This window comes from Salvelinus sp. IW2-2015, linkage group LG5 (assembly GCF_002910315.2).
Source record: "Salvelinus sp. IW2-2015 linkage group LG5, ASM291031v2, whole genome shotgun sequence".
Lineage (NCBI taxonomy): Eukaryota > Metazoa > Chordata > Actinopteri > Salmoniformes > Salmonidae > Salvelinus > Salvelinus sp. IW2-2015.
The window spans coordinates 11,948,281-11,963,568 of record NC_036844.1 but is presented as its reverse complement, the minus strand read 5'-3'; the positions used below and the strand labels follow the sequence as shown (position 1 = coordinate 11,963,568).

General features: G+C 41.7%; 1 pseudogene; it reads left to right on the top strand.

Moving 5' to 3' along the window:
• LOC111963917 (synaptic vesicle glycoprotein 2C-like) overlaps positions 1-15,288 on the top strand; it is a 79,205-nt pseudogene that overhangs the window by 31,029 nt on the left and 32,888 nt on the right.

Here is a 15,288-nt window from a genome sequence, read left to right as displayed (position 1 = left end):
GTGTGTGTGTGTGTGTTTGTGTGTGTGTGTGTTGTGTTGTGGGGGTTGAAATGGATGGGTTAAGCTGAAAAAACTGACAGACACAAACCAGCTCACAGTTCTGATGTCAAGTGTTCAGTCCACCCTGGCCTGCCCCTCCTGTCAGGTAGACTAGTGAAGACTGGGGGCTGCAGGCAGGCAGGAGCAGGATGCTAATACAAGTGTCTGCCTCAACATGATAATGGACTGCTTTGTTTCCTGACAGGCCTCCTGTCCTCTGTGTGTGCCCCTGTTGTCTGCGTGTGTGTGTGTGTGTGTGTGTGTGTGTGTGTGTGGTGGTGTGTGTGTGTGTGTGTGTGTGTGTGTGTGTGTGTGTGTGTGTGTGTGTGTGTGTGTAATACTGGCATTTTCTCAAATGAATCAGAATCAAAAGACACTGAACCAAAATATGAATGCAACATGTAAATTGTTGGTCCCATGTTTTATGAGCTGAAATAAAAGATGCAAGAAATGTTCCATATTCACAGAAAGCTTATTCTTCTCAAATTTTGTGCACAAATTTGTTTACATCCCTGTCAGTGAGCATTTCTCCTTTGCCAAGCTAATCCATCCACCTGACAGGTGTGGCATATCAAGAAGCTGATTAAACAGCATAATCAATACACGGGTGCACCTTGTGCTGGGGACAATAAAAGGCCACTCCAAAATGTGCAGTTTTGTCACACAACACAATGCCACAGATGTCTCTAGTTTTGAGGGAGAGTGCAATTGGCATGCTGACTGCAGGAATGTCCACCAAAGCTGTTGCCAGAGAATTTCATGTAAATGTTCACACCATAAGTCGTTTTAGAGAATTTGGCAGTACGTCCAACCGGCCTCACAACCACAGACTACTTGTAACCACGCCAGCCCAGGACCGCCACATCTGGCTTCTTCACTTGCGGGATCGTCTGAGACCAGCCAACCGGACAGCTGATGAAACTGTGGGTTTGCACAACCGAAGAACAATCAAACTGTCAGAAACCGTCTCAGGGATGTTCATCTGCGTGCTCGTCATCCTCACCAGGGTCTTGATCTGACTGCAGTTTGGTGTGGTAACCAACTTCAGTGGGCAAATGCTCATCTTCGGTGACCACTGGCATACTGGAGAAGTGTGCTCTTCACGGATTAATCCCAGTTTGAACTATTCTGGGCAGATGGCAGACAGCGTCTATAGCGTCATGTGGGCGAGCGGTTTGCTGATGTCAACGCTGTGAACAGAGAGCCCCATGGTGGCGGTGGGGTTATGGTATTGGCAGGCATAAACTTCAGACAACAAACATAATATCATTTTATCAATGGCAATTTTAATGGACAGAGATCGTGATTCTGAGGCCCATTGTCGTGTCATTCATCCACCACCATCACCTCATGTTTCAGCATGATAATGTTTGGCCCCATGTCACAAGGATCTGTACACAATTCCCGGAAGCTGAAAATGTCCCAGTTCTTCCATGGGCTGCATACTCACCAGGCATGTCACCCATTGAGCATGTTTGGGATGCCCTGGATCGACGTGTACGACAGCGTGTTCCAGTTCCCGCCAATAGCCAGCAACTTCACACAGCCATTGAAGAGGAGTGGGACAACATTCCACAGGCCACAATCTACATCCTGATCAACTCTATGTCGCGCTGCATGAGGCAAATGGTGGTCACACCAGATACTGACTGGTTTTCTGATCCACGTCACTACCTTTTTTTTAAGCTATCTCTGACCAACAGATGCATATCTGTATTCCCAGTCATGTGAAATCCATAGATTAGGGCCTAATTATTTATTTAAATTGACTGATTTCCTTATGTGAACTGTAACTCAGTAAAATCTTTATATTTTTATATTTTTGTTCGGTGTCATTTAGAACAGTTGTAAGATGATATAACTGTATTCCTTCTCTACACCATTCTAATATTCCTTGTAATAGATGCTCTCAGACAGACCTGTCAATCAAACGTCAACCTCAGGGGATTCCCGGAATCTTGGGGGAATCCCTTAAGAACCCCGGAATGCACCCAATGTTCCAGTTCCGGAATTACTCAGCTGTTTCTCTCTGTTGTCGCCCTTCTCTCCTCTTCTCCACTCCTCCTCTCTCATCCTCTCCTCCTTTCCTTTTATCCTCTCATCCGTGCTGAGAGTGTAGTGGCGAGGAGCGTAGCGTGGACGGGGAATTATGCTTACGCATAAGAGCTAATTACCATAGAGACAAACCCACCGCGCCGCTCCCCGCTTGACGCTTACTGCTCCCGTCTCGTCTGGCGGAGATAGCAGCAGCAGCTAAAGTTGAGTTAGTGAAGTATTCCCTCTGGGTTGGAGGCAGAGCTGCACACTGTACCGCACCGTTGGAGAGGAGAGAAAAGATAGACCGTCTGCAGAAATATCTCTCTAAAGTCTATGATTAGTTTCTAATTCAGTTGGACTAAATGCAGCGTTATTTGATGAATGCTTGCTACGCAGTCATTTGTAATGGAAGTCAACTCTGAAACTGTGTGTGTCTGTGTATGAATCACATCGTCCAGATGTGAGGGTTTTGATTTGATTAGGATCTCTTTTAGTCCCCATTTGGACTAATCTTCCAGGAGTCCTTAAACATTAAAATACAATTTATAATACGTTCACATTTTCACATATAACACGCTGTTACAAACAGACATAATACACGGACATGTTGACCAGATAAACACTCTAACAATCTGAAAAGATAGATTGATTCCTTAATCTACCATAGTCCTGCACAACCTTCCAATGTATTACATTTAAATGGTTTTAAAGTATTATTTGAATTTATATATTGAAAGGTTTCTGGTTTGCTCAGATACATTATTACATTTCTTTATTAGTTTTGAATCGACATTTTATTTGGCCTATTTTTCTTTACTGTCTGGATAACACATAGATGGTGGACAGTCTATTCCTAGTATTTACTGAATGACTGTCTCTTACCAACTGAATACTGTTGTGAATAGAGTTTGGCCGTTTTAAATGGTGTATATTAGGAAATAAAATAAGCATGTTTATTTCTCAATTATCTTGTTGATCAAATTACCACCCAAGAGCATTGTGCATGACTGCAACAGAAGAACCATATCTCCACCTTGAAACAATCCTTGCTGCTTTGTTCTGTACTATCTGCAGCCTCCTAATTTGACTTGCTGATGCATGTCCACAGAACACAGAACAATAGTTCACCTGACTCCCAATGAATGCTTTGAGACGACCATGATTAGCAGTTGTCTAGCTGCACTCCTAGTAGTTTGGTTTCTGCCACTTCCTCAAGTTGTACTCCCCCCCCCCCCCATGCTTAACTGTATCCCATGCTGTGTTGGCCTTCTCCTGGTGGAACAGGCCAACATAACCTTGGTTTTCATGGTGTTCAGAACAAGTTGGTTCCGGCAAACCCACTCCCTGATATTTCCCAGATCTACTTGTAGAGCTTGCTGTACCTGTTGAACCGATTGTATTGCTGTATAAATTGTAGTATCATCTGCAAATATAGTAGCTTGAGCTTCAAGGTCGTTGGTGTACTAAGTAAAGAAGTGGCCCAAGGCAGCTCCCTGCAGTGTGTCAGTTAGATATGATTGTATCCAATTCAATGCTGCCTCCTTAAAACCATAATGCATTCATTTTGTCAAAATGATTTTATGATCCACTAAATCAAATGCTGCACTAAAATCTAAAAATAATACACGCACAAACCTGCCATTATCCATAGCATTGAGCCTCTGGTCAGTCATGTCAACCAATGCAGTGGTAGTGGAATGGTTTGTGCGATAAGCATGGTGATTGGCTGTGATCAGATCCTTTTTCTCCATGACCTCCTATATTTGTCTACTCACAATACCCTCCAATATGTTACTGTGTGAAGGGAGTAGACTGATTGGTCGACTATGGGCAGGAGTAATGGGTTATTTGCTGTCCTTCAGGATTGGACACAGTTTAGCATGCTTCCATACATTTGCAAATGTCCCCTTTTCCAGTGACCAATTAAATATGTATTTCAGTGGAACTGCAATCTGGGGAGCAGCATAGCGAAGTGAAACATTGTCCATAAGATCATAACCTGTAGATTTACCATTGGGTAATGACTTCAATAGATTTAACACCACCTCTACTGATGCCATTTGTAGACTAAAAGAGCAGGTTTTTTGCTCATAATATGATCATCAATCCATTGGACAATAGCTTGTTTGGAGGAATGGGTGTTCACATTATCGCTCAGTAAATACGTTTTCTTTGTCAAGAAATCTGCAAAATGATTGGTAATATCAACTGGTTATGTTGTTGTTCTCCCGTCAACCTCCACACTAGATGGACATGATGAAATAGATGTACCAAGTAAGCCCTTCACTGTATTCTATACCTTTAAAAAATATATTTCTTACAACAATAAAAGCATTTTTGTCCCCCCAAAAAATGTCTAATGATTTAATTTAACTGCGTAATTGCGTAGTGTTCTATAATTCTGTTAATCAGTTTCTAGTTTAGATTTGGCTGCTAAGACATTTTTACATATTTCTTTGAGGAAATGCCTCACCCAGTTCATCATCAATCCATGGAGATGGACGACCCCCAACTGTACTCTTTCTTACTGGGGCATGATGGTCCATTATCTCAGTGGGCAAATCAATAAAACATTCTGTAGTGTGATTTAAATCATCCTCTAGATAAATCAGCTCCCAGGGTACAGCAGCCAAATCATTTTGAAATAGCTCATGATTAAATGTCTTAACATTTCTCTTGACCACAATCCTAGGGGGTTTCTTTGGAACCTTGGTGTTCATGGTTATGGTCACAATATTATGGTCTGTCCAGCCCACTGGCATTGATCTGGCTTTTAAGCATTGCAATGGTATATTACAGAAGATCAGATCAATGCACGTGTCCGAACTGTGACCCAACTTAGTTGATGATCTAGTAGTATCATTAACCTGTTGTTTCAAACCACAACTCTCGGCATATCTCATCAATTTAGTTCCATTTGATTTATTATGATCCTTCCAATTTATATTAAAATCACCCAAGATAAATACATCTCTGTTGCTATCTGTGGCCTGGTCAAACCCAGTGCATAAGTCATCCAGATAGGACACATTAGAGCTAGGAGGTCTATACACACATCCTACCAATATGGGTGCCTGGTGAGGCAGATGTACTTCAGCCCATAGTGCCACTATTTGACATACATTAAGGTCATCCCTCCTCTTAAAAGGTATGTGATTCGGAATGTACAATGCTACACCCAACCATTCCTATTCCTGTCCCTTCTAAGTAGACTATATCCATGAATGTCCATTTGCCCATCGTTTACTGTTGCATCCAAATGCATTTCGGTCAAAGCTAAAATATGAATATTATTTATGTTGACCAAGTTACAAACCTCATGTATTTTGTTAGGAAGGCTACATACATTAACCTGAGCTATATGCAGCCCTTTCCTTATCAAGTGGAGATCAATAGAGCATGTATTCGTTATAGTTTAAATTGTCATGATACACTACAACACACAAACTCAGATTTGAAAATTGGATTAAAATAGCCAGGGAGTTCCTCTAGATCCTGCTATACCTGCGATTAAAAAGCCAGGGAGTTACTCTAGTCCTGATATAGCTGGATTAAAATAGCCAGGGAGTTATTCTAGAGTCCGATATAGCTGGATTAAAAATAGCCAGGGAGTTACTCTAGAGTCCCGATACAGTTGGATTAAAATAGCCAGGGAGTTACTCTAGAGTCCTGATATAGCTGGATTAAAATAGCCAGGGAGTTCCTCTAGAGTCCTGATATAGCTGGAATTAAAATACCATGGAGTTACTCTAGAGTCCTGATAAGCTGGATTAAAATAGCCAGGGAGTTACTCTAGAGTCCTGATATAGCTGGATAAATAGCCAGGGAGTTACTCTAGAGTCCTGATATAGCTGGATTAAAATAGCCAGGGAGTTACACTAGAGTCTTGATATAGCTGGATTAAAATAGCCAGGGAGTTACTCTCGAGTCCTGATATAGCTGGATTAAAAATAGCCAGGGAGTTACTCTTAGTCCTGATATAGCTGGATTAAAATAGCCAGGGAGTTACTCAGAGTCCTGATACAGTTGGATTAAAATAGCCAGGGAGTTACTCTAAGAGTCCTGATATTAGCTGGATAAAATAGCCAGGGAGTTACTCTAGAGTCCTGATACAGTTGGGTTAAAATAGCCAGGGAGTTACTCTAGAGTCCTGATATAGTTGGATTAAAATATCCAGGGAGTTACTCTAGACTCCCGATACAGTTGCCTGTTGATGTAAAGTTTATTCATCACCAAGGAGACTCGTTGGTTCAGGCAACGCTTTTCTTTCATGATGGGATACAGTTTTTTTTCTCCTTTCATTGATCTCCATGGGGAAGTGATCATTCATTCCAAAATCAGTGTTTCTGAGTTCTCTGCCCCTGCTCTTCGCCATTTCATGTTGCTTAAAATGTTCAAAACATTTGGCCTTACCCATTCTATGGACTCTGGAAAAAGTGACATGACACACAACGTCAGAGGGCAGTTTCAGTTGAGTTGACCTAGGGTCTCGGACAGTGTCCTCACAGCTTCTGCTGTTGTCATTCTCCAGTATCCCTGAAAAGATTAGATTGTCCCGCATTGATCGACACTGTACGTCAAGCAAGGTTTCTTTAAGTTGTTTGTTTTCCCTCTGCACCACCTCCACCTTGCCATGAAGAGTCTACAGTACCTTTCAGCTCCGTGTTCTCTTTCCTTAGATCATCAATCTGACATTGGCTGAATTCTAGACTGGCAGATAATGCATTGATGTCCTCTCGTAGTATATCCAATATATCAAGTTTGGCAAGCCTTTCATTGATGGATTTTAACAAGTCATCATCCATATCAGTAAACCTCTCCCCACCCTCCTGATTTGCTGTCGTTAGACTCTAGTTCCGATTCTTTTCTGAGATCTTTGATTGGACAAAACTCTTAAGAAAGCAGAGCAAGTCTGGATCATTCATACTGTTGGGTGGAGATAAATACTGTACATGTGTGGGTAAGGGGTAAAGACTGGGGTGTCACTGTGGGAAAGTCTCAAATGACAACCTATTTTGTCCCAGGAACAAGGAATATAGGGTATCATTTGGGATGCCGTCTGAGGTTCTACTACACCCTGACCCCTGGTTGAACCCTACAGGAAATCACCTCGTCTGGAAAAGGTTGTTTACTATACTCTGATACCAGCCCAGCTGTGGGGAGTCATAAGGTAAATGAGGTGTTGTTAGCCGATACCATGGACTGTGTCTCTGCATTGCTCCCGAGTGGCACAGCGGTCTAAGGCACTGCATCTCAGTGTTAGAGGCGTCAATACAGACTCTGGTTCGATTCCAGGCTGTATCACAACTGACCGTTATTGGGAGTCCCATACGGCGGCACACAATTGGCCCAGCGTTGTCCGGGTTAGGATTTGGCCGGGGTAGGCCAACTTTGTAAATAAGAATTTGTTCTTAACTGACTTGCCTAGTTAAATATTTAAAAAACAGAGAGGGGCTGGGCTCTGGGCTTCCCGGCAGCGATGGGGCACAGCATCTGTGAACGATTGCCTCTCCCCATAAAAACAGATTAGCATTTTTATTAGCATATCTAGACTCTGGCTGAGTGAAGTGGATTATTTACTGCCCCCCACCCGCCTCCATTTCCCAGTGTCCACTGGGACTGGAAGAGAGATCACACTTACTTCCTGTGGAAAAACAACCTTATCTGATAGTTTATAGGTCAGTCAATGCTCGCTTATCAAATGCTGTGGTCAGAACATAGTACCGTTGAAATTCAGTTCGTGTTTAGGCTTCCATAGTGAGGTTCAGTTAGTGTTGAGTCGATGTTTTCTAGGTGATCTTCCATAGGTGAGGTTCAGTTTAGTGTTTAGGCTATCCATAGTGAGTTCAGTTTAGTGGTTGAGTCTTTCCATAGTGTGGTTCAGTTAGTGTTGAGTCTTCCATAGTGAGGTTCAAGTTAGTGTTGAGTCTTCCATAGTGTGGTTCAGTTAGTGTTGAGTCTTCCAATAGTGAGGTTCAGTTGAGTGTTGAGTCTTCCATAGTGAGGTTCAGTTAGTGTTGAGGCTTCCATAGTTAAGGTTCAGTTTAGTGTTGAGTCTTCCATAGTGAAATTCAGTAGTGTTGAGGCTTCCATAGTGAGGTTCAGTTAGTGTTGAGGCTTCCATAGTAAGGTTCAGTTAGTGTTGAGGCTTCCATAGTGAGTTCAGTTCAGTTTGAGCTTCCATAGTAAGGTTCAGTTAGTGTTGAGTCTTCCATAGTGAGATCAGTTAGTGTGAGGCTTCCATAGTGAGGTTCAGTTAGTTGTTGAGTCTCCATAGTGAGGTTCAGTTAGTGTTGAGTCTTCCATAGTGAGTTCAGTTAGTGTTGAGTCTTCCATAGTGAGGTTCCAGTTAGTTGTTGCATGGCCTTCCATAGTGAGGTTCAGTTAGTGTTGAGTCTTCCATAGTGAGGTTCAGTTAGTGTGAGTCTTCCATTAGTGAGAAGATTCAGTTTAGTGTTGAAGTCTTCATAGTGAGTTCAGTTAGTGTTGAGTCTTCCATAGTGAGGTTCAGTTATGTTGAGCTTTCCATAGTGAGGTTCAGTTAGTGTTGAGTCTTCCATATTGAGTTCAGTTAGTGTTTGAGTCTTCCATAGTGAGGTTCAGTTAGTGTTGAGTCTTCCAATAGTGAGGTTCATTTAGGTGTTGAGTCTTTCCATAGTGAGGTTTCAGTTACGTGCTTAGGTCTTCCATAGATGAGGCTTCAGTTGATGTTGAGTCTTCCATAGTGAGTTCAGTTAGTGAGTTCAGGAGTTCAGTTACAAGTGTAGGCTCCAGTAGTGGAGCTTCTGAGTTAGTGTTGAGTCATTCCATAGTGAGGTTCAGTTAGCTGCTTGAGTCTTCCATAGTTGAGCGTTCAGTTAGAGTTGAGTCTTCCATAGTGAGGTTCAGTCAGTGTTAGAGTCTTCCATAGTGAGATTCAGTTACTTAGCTTCCATAGTGAGGTTCAGTTTAGTGTTTGAGTCTTCCATAGTGAGGTTCAGTTCAGTGCTTAGTCTTCCATAGGAGGTTCAGTTAGTGTTGAATCTGCCATATGGTGGTTCAGTTATGTTGAGTCTTCCGATAGTTGAGGTTCAGTTCAGTGTGAGTCTCCATAGTGAGGTTCAGTTAGTGTTGAAGTCTTCCATAGCTGTTGGTTCCAGTTAGTGTTATCCTCCATAGTTAGGTTTCAGGTTAGTGTTGAGTACTATACCATTAGTGAGGTTCAGTGAGTGTTGAGTCTTCCATAGTGTGGTTCAGTTAGTGTTGAGTCTTCCATAGTGTGGTTCAGTTAGTGTTGAGTCTTCCATAGTGTGGTTCAGTTAGTGTTGTAGCTTCATGGCTGCCTCTGTGTTCTTTATTAGGTTTGTCTGTCTGCAGGTCCCCAGGCAAATCAGACCGATTGGATCTCTGTGACCCCTCAGTGGTTTATCAATGACTGGGAAATGACAAGCCTGGTTAAATCACATAAATCTTTCTGCTCTGGACTCCACTAATACAGTCAGACATGCAGCGATACTGATACAGTTGCTGTGTGTGAGACACACCGGCTTCTCTGTGTGGGACTGTGTGTGTGTCCTCCCTAGTCAGCAGTTTGCCTGAAAAGCCATTTTGGTCCAGATGGTTCAGATCATTTTCAAGTGCTGCAAATCTAGAAGTGTCAAGTAAAAAGTTAACACTAAATACATTTTCTCTCTCCTTTTATCCAACCTAATTATCTTCCCTCTCTTCCTGCCCCCCTCTCTCTCCCGCTCTCTTTTTCTATCTTTCATTCTCTTTTTTTTCTCTTTCGATCTCGCTCATCTCCCTCTCCCTCCTCTCTGCAGGCAGCATAGTGTACCTGGGGATGATGATGGGGGCATTCTTCTGGGGGGGTCTGTCGGACAAGGTGGGCCGTAAACAGTGTCTGCTTATCGCTATGTCGGTCAACGGCTTCTTCTCCTTCCTCTCCTCCTTCGTCCAGGGTTACGGCATGTTTCTCTTCTGCCGCATGCTCTCCGGCTTCGGGTGAGTGTTGTCTGATTTGTTCTGTTCTATTCTTTTCTATTCTATTCTACTATTCTAAAATACTCTACTCTTCTCTACTGTACTCTACTCTGTTGTGTTCTTTTCTATTCCATTCTACTATACTATTCTATAATATACACTGTTCTATTCTATTCTACTCTATTACAGTCCTTTATAATGTGGCTTCCCACTGTCTTGAAAAACAGTTAATTTCCCTTCGCTCTTCCAGAACACCATTACGTTCTACTAAATTGTTCTTGAACACTCTCCATCACTAATAGTCTTCCATGATGACATTGTGTTCTTGGTTGAGAGTTAGTGGTCCTCCACTCAATATCTCGCTATATCTCTATATCTCTCTCTATGTCTATATATATATCTCTATATCTCTCTCTAAGTCTCTATATCTCTCTATATCTCTATATATTGCTATATCTCTCTCTATATCTCTATCTCTCTACAGTATATCTCTCTATATCTCTCTATATATCTCTATATCTCTCTCTAAATCTCTATATCTTTCTACAGTATATCTCTCTATATTTCTATCTCTCTATATATCTCTCTAAATCTCTACATCTCTCTATTTCTATATCTCGATATCTCTGTATCTCTCTATCTCTCTAAATATCTCTAAATCTCTCTGTATCTTTCTATACCTCTACATCTCTCTATATATCTCTATATCTCTATCTCTCTCTATCTCTCTCTATCTCCCTATGTCTCTCAATTCAATTCAATTCAATTCAATTCAAGGGGCTTTATTGGCATGGGAAACATGTGTTAACATTGCCAAAGCAAGTGAGGTAGATAATATACAAAAGTGAAATAAACAATACAAATTAACAGAAGTTTCAAAACAAAAAAGACATTACAAATGTCATATTATATATATACAGTGTTGTAACAATGTACAAATGGTTAAAAGCACACAAGTTAAAATACAATTAAGCCATAATATATGGGTGTATTTACAATGGTGTTTGTCTCGTTCAGCTGGTGCCCCTGTTCTTGTGGCAACAGGTTCACAAATCTAGTTGCTGCCACTGTGGATGGCACACTAGATAGGACATTTCACCATCGATATGGAGAGTTTATCAAAAATTGGTTTGTTTACGAATTCTTTGTGATCTGTGTAATCTGAAGGGCAAATATGATCTCTAACTAATATAGGTCCTAACATTGAGCAAGGAGGTTTAGGAATGTGCAGCTCATTTCCACCTCATTTTGTGGGCACTGAGCACAGTAGCCCTGTCTCTCTGAAGAGCCATGTCTGCCTACGGCGCCCTTCTCAATAGCAAGGCTATGCTCACTGAGTCGTGTACATAGTCAAAAGCTTTCCTAAGTTTGGGTCAGTCAAGTGGTCACGGTATTCTGCCACTGTGTGTACCTCTGTTTAGGCCCAAATAGCATATTCTAGTTTGCTCTGTTTTTTGTTAATTCTCTTTCCAATGTGTCAAGTAATTATCTTTGTTGTTTTCTCATGATTGGTTGGGTCTAATGTGCTGTTGTCCTGGGCTCTGTGGGGTGTGTTTGTGTTTGTGAACAGAGCCCTCAGGACCAGCTTGCTTAGGGGACTCTTCTCCATTAATTCATCTCTTGTAGGTGATGGCTTGTTATGGAAGATTTGGGAATCGCTTCCTTTTAGGGTGGTTGTAGAATTTAACGAAGCTCTTTTTCTGGATTTGGATAATTAGTGGGTTATCGCCTAATTCTGTCTGCATGCATTATTTGGTGTTCTAAACGTTGTACACGGAGGATATCTTTGCAGAATTCTGCATGCAGAGTCTCATTTGGTGTTTGTCCCATTTGGTGAAAATCTTGGTTGGTGAGCGGACCCCAGACCTCACAACCATAAAGGCAATGGGCTCTATGCCTGATTCAAGTAATTTTTAGCATATCCTAATTGGTATGTTGAAATTTATGTTCCCTTTTGATGGCATAGAATGCACCTTCTTGCCTTGGTCTCTTCTTCGTATATCTCCACCAATGTCATCCTATATCTCTATATCTCCATATAGCTTTATATATCTCTCTTTATCTCTCTCTCTATATTCTATAATCTCTCTCTACCATCTCTAAATCTCTATCTCTCAATCTTATTCTCTATATATTTCTTCTTAAATCTCTATCTCTCTCTATGAATCTCTCTATCGACTCCTCTATCTCTTATTATCTGTCCTTAATCTCTCTCTCTATCTTTCTATAAACTCTATCTCCCGCTATATTTGCCCATATAATCTCCCTATATCTCCCGTAGATCTCCCTATACTATTCCTCGTTGTCTGTCTGTCTGTCCTGTCTGTTGTCTGATGTCTGTCCTGTCTGCTGTCTGGTCTGTTCTGTCTGTCTGTACCTGTCTGTCTGTCTGTCTGTCTGCTGTCACTGTCTGTCTGGTCATGATCTGATGCTTTGGTATCTGTCTGTCTGCTCATGCTCTGTCTTGTCTGTCGTTAGTCGTGTCTTCTGTCGTCTGTCTGTTGTCCCTGCTTGTCTGTCGCTTGTCTGTCCTGTCTGTCTGTCTGTCTGTCTGTCAGAATGTCCTGTCTGTCCTGTCTGTATCTGTTCCTGTACTAGTCAGTGGTGTGTGTGTGTGTCCTGTATCTCCACCTCTCTATGTCTTCCTCTCTATGTCTTCCTCTTCCCTCTCAAAGTCAATCTCTGTCTCTAAACTTCTTAAAGAAAGAAAGGTGAATATCTAGTACCAATGAAAAGGGTTCTTTGGCTCTCCACCCACAGGAGAAACCTTTTAAAGTTGGAATTCCAAGTAGAAACTCTTTTGACGGTTGCCAGTAGGAACCTTTCCATAGAGGTTTTCTAACTGGAACCTGGTGAACAAGAAAGAGTTTATCCTATGGGGACCAGCCCGCAGAACAACTTGAAGTCCTTTTCTCTAGAGTGTAGTCCTTCCAAGTCAGAGAACAGGACAGGAGGTTTATTTTATGTCTGGCATCAAGCCCATCCCCTGAGTGGGAGACAGAAAGGGAACAGAGAGAAACCAGCAAATGTTAGCTAACATTTCACAGCAGACGTAAATGTCTTTAAGTTTCTGAGAGTTTATGACTGATTAAAAGTCGGGTTTACATGGTCACAAGATGTCCTCAGACTTTGAACAGTGGAATAAAGAATTTTAAAATATTTGTTGTTGTCCTCCAGTAGAATTTAAAAAAAAAAACATTGCACTAAGAATGCAATTGGCCAAAAACTGAAGTCACATTGTCAAACTCTTCCACACAGCTCAGCGAAACAGAAGAAGTGTAAAATTGTGGACCAAACTGTGAATCAATTTTTTCATTGACTTTCACACAAATGCATTCAAATAAGACCACATTCCTTCCCGAAATTCCATGAACTCTTTTTCTCAATTCATACTACCAACCACCTGCAAAACTATATATTTGGCAAGGCACATGTTTTCAAACGCTAACAAAAACAAACTGTTTCCAAAACTGTAAAAACACATTCAAAACAGAAATAGAAATGGAAAAATGTAACGATGCAATTTTCTGCAGATAACCAGATTGAAAACATATAGAAAATCTCAGAAAGAAAATTGAATCATTCCGAACAACAGATATTTAACTGATTGCGCCAATTAATATCAGCTGAAAAAGCCCTACCCAAGATTGTCCTAAGTTTTTAGATCTCGTTACCAACAAGATAACAAAATAGGACAGTTTCCGGATGATTTAGTATGGAAACATGGATCAAGGAAGACAGGTTGAGCGTGAGGGAAAAAGAAGAGTGGCAGGGAGAGGGAGAATGCGTGGAGGACAAAGGAGAGGAAGACCAAGAGCGGTGGTCACTGATGAGATAAGGGCCACAATTATTGACCATGTTGTAAACCATGGTCTCTCTTTGAGAGAGGCCGGTTTAAGGGTGCAACCAAATCTGCAGCGTTCAACAGTTGCATCAATAGTACGAATTTTCCAGCAAAACAACAGGTGAGATGTGCATCCTTCAATGATAATTGAACTACATATTACAGRACAATACAGTATGTTCACATTCTTACATGTACTGACATTTTGAAATATATTGATTGTTTTGTGTTTTTCAGTAGGATCCAAAGGTTGCCTCCCACAGGAGGGAGAGGAAGAATATTATCAGATGCGCAGGAAATTGCCATTGTTGACATGGTAATTGGCAACAATAAAATAAAACTGTGGGAAATTCAGGACAGAGTGCTGGCAGGCAGACAATTTCACTTTTGGGAATGTGAATACGGTCAGCACAAGGATAATTGCCAGAGTCCCAGAGAAACATAAAATAAGGATGAAGCAGTTGTACACTGAACCCTTTGGGAGAAACGGTGACGTGTGAAAGAACTCCGGTATCAATATGTCCAGGTAAGATGTCTGTTCAATAACCAAACAGGGTACATACACAGCTATGCATAATGTAAAGTACTGTAAAACTGTGGATTTACTGTATTTTAGAGAGTAATGGAGATGGAAGCCAGGCAAACTGCACATACATTCATCTTTGTGGATGAAGCTGGTTACAACCTGGCAAAAAAACGCCGCAGGGTAAGAAATGTGATTGGACAGAGAGCAACCGTGGATGTCCCAGGCCAGAGAGGCGCTAACATCACCATGTGTGCAGCACTGTCCAATGACCGTTTGCTGTTACACAAACCACTCATTGGCCCCTACAATTCAGAGAGGCTCATTTCTTTTCTGGATGACCTGCATAATCAACTTGTGCCAGCTGAGGAGAGGGGGGCAATAAACTCCCCTACCTTCATTGCTGTGTGGGATAATGTGGCATTCCACCACTCTGCTGCAGTCAGACTGGCTTGCTGCACATCCCAGGATGTCAGTTATATTCCTACCTCCATACTCCCCCTTCCTAAACCCCATAGAGGAGTTTTTCTCTGCGTGGAGGTGGAAGGTTTATGACCACCATCCACATGATCAGATGTCCTCACTGGACATGAATGCGGGGTGTGAAGACATTTCTCCTGAAGACTGCCAGGGTTGGATTAGACATTCCAGAAGACACTATCCAAGATGCATCACCAGAGAAGACATAAGATGTGATGTTGATGAGAACTTGTGGCCAAATGCAGGAGAGAGGGAGAACTAGAACCCTCACAGTACTGTACAGTATGAGTGATTATACTACATGTTGATGAGAACTAGAACCCTCACAGTACTGTACAGTATGAGTGATTATACTACATGTTGATGAGAACTAGAACCCTCACAGTACTGTACAGTATGAGTG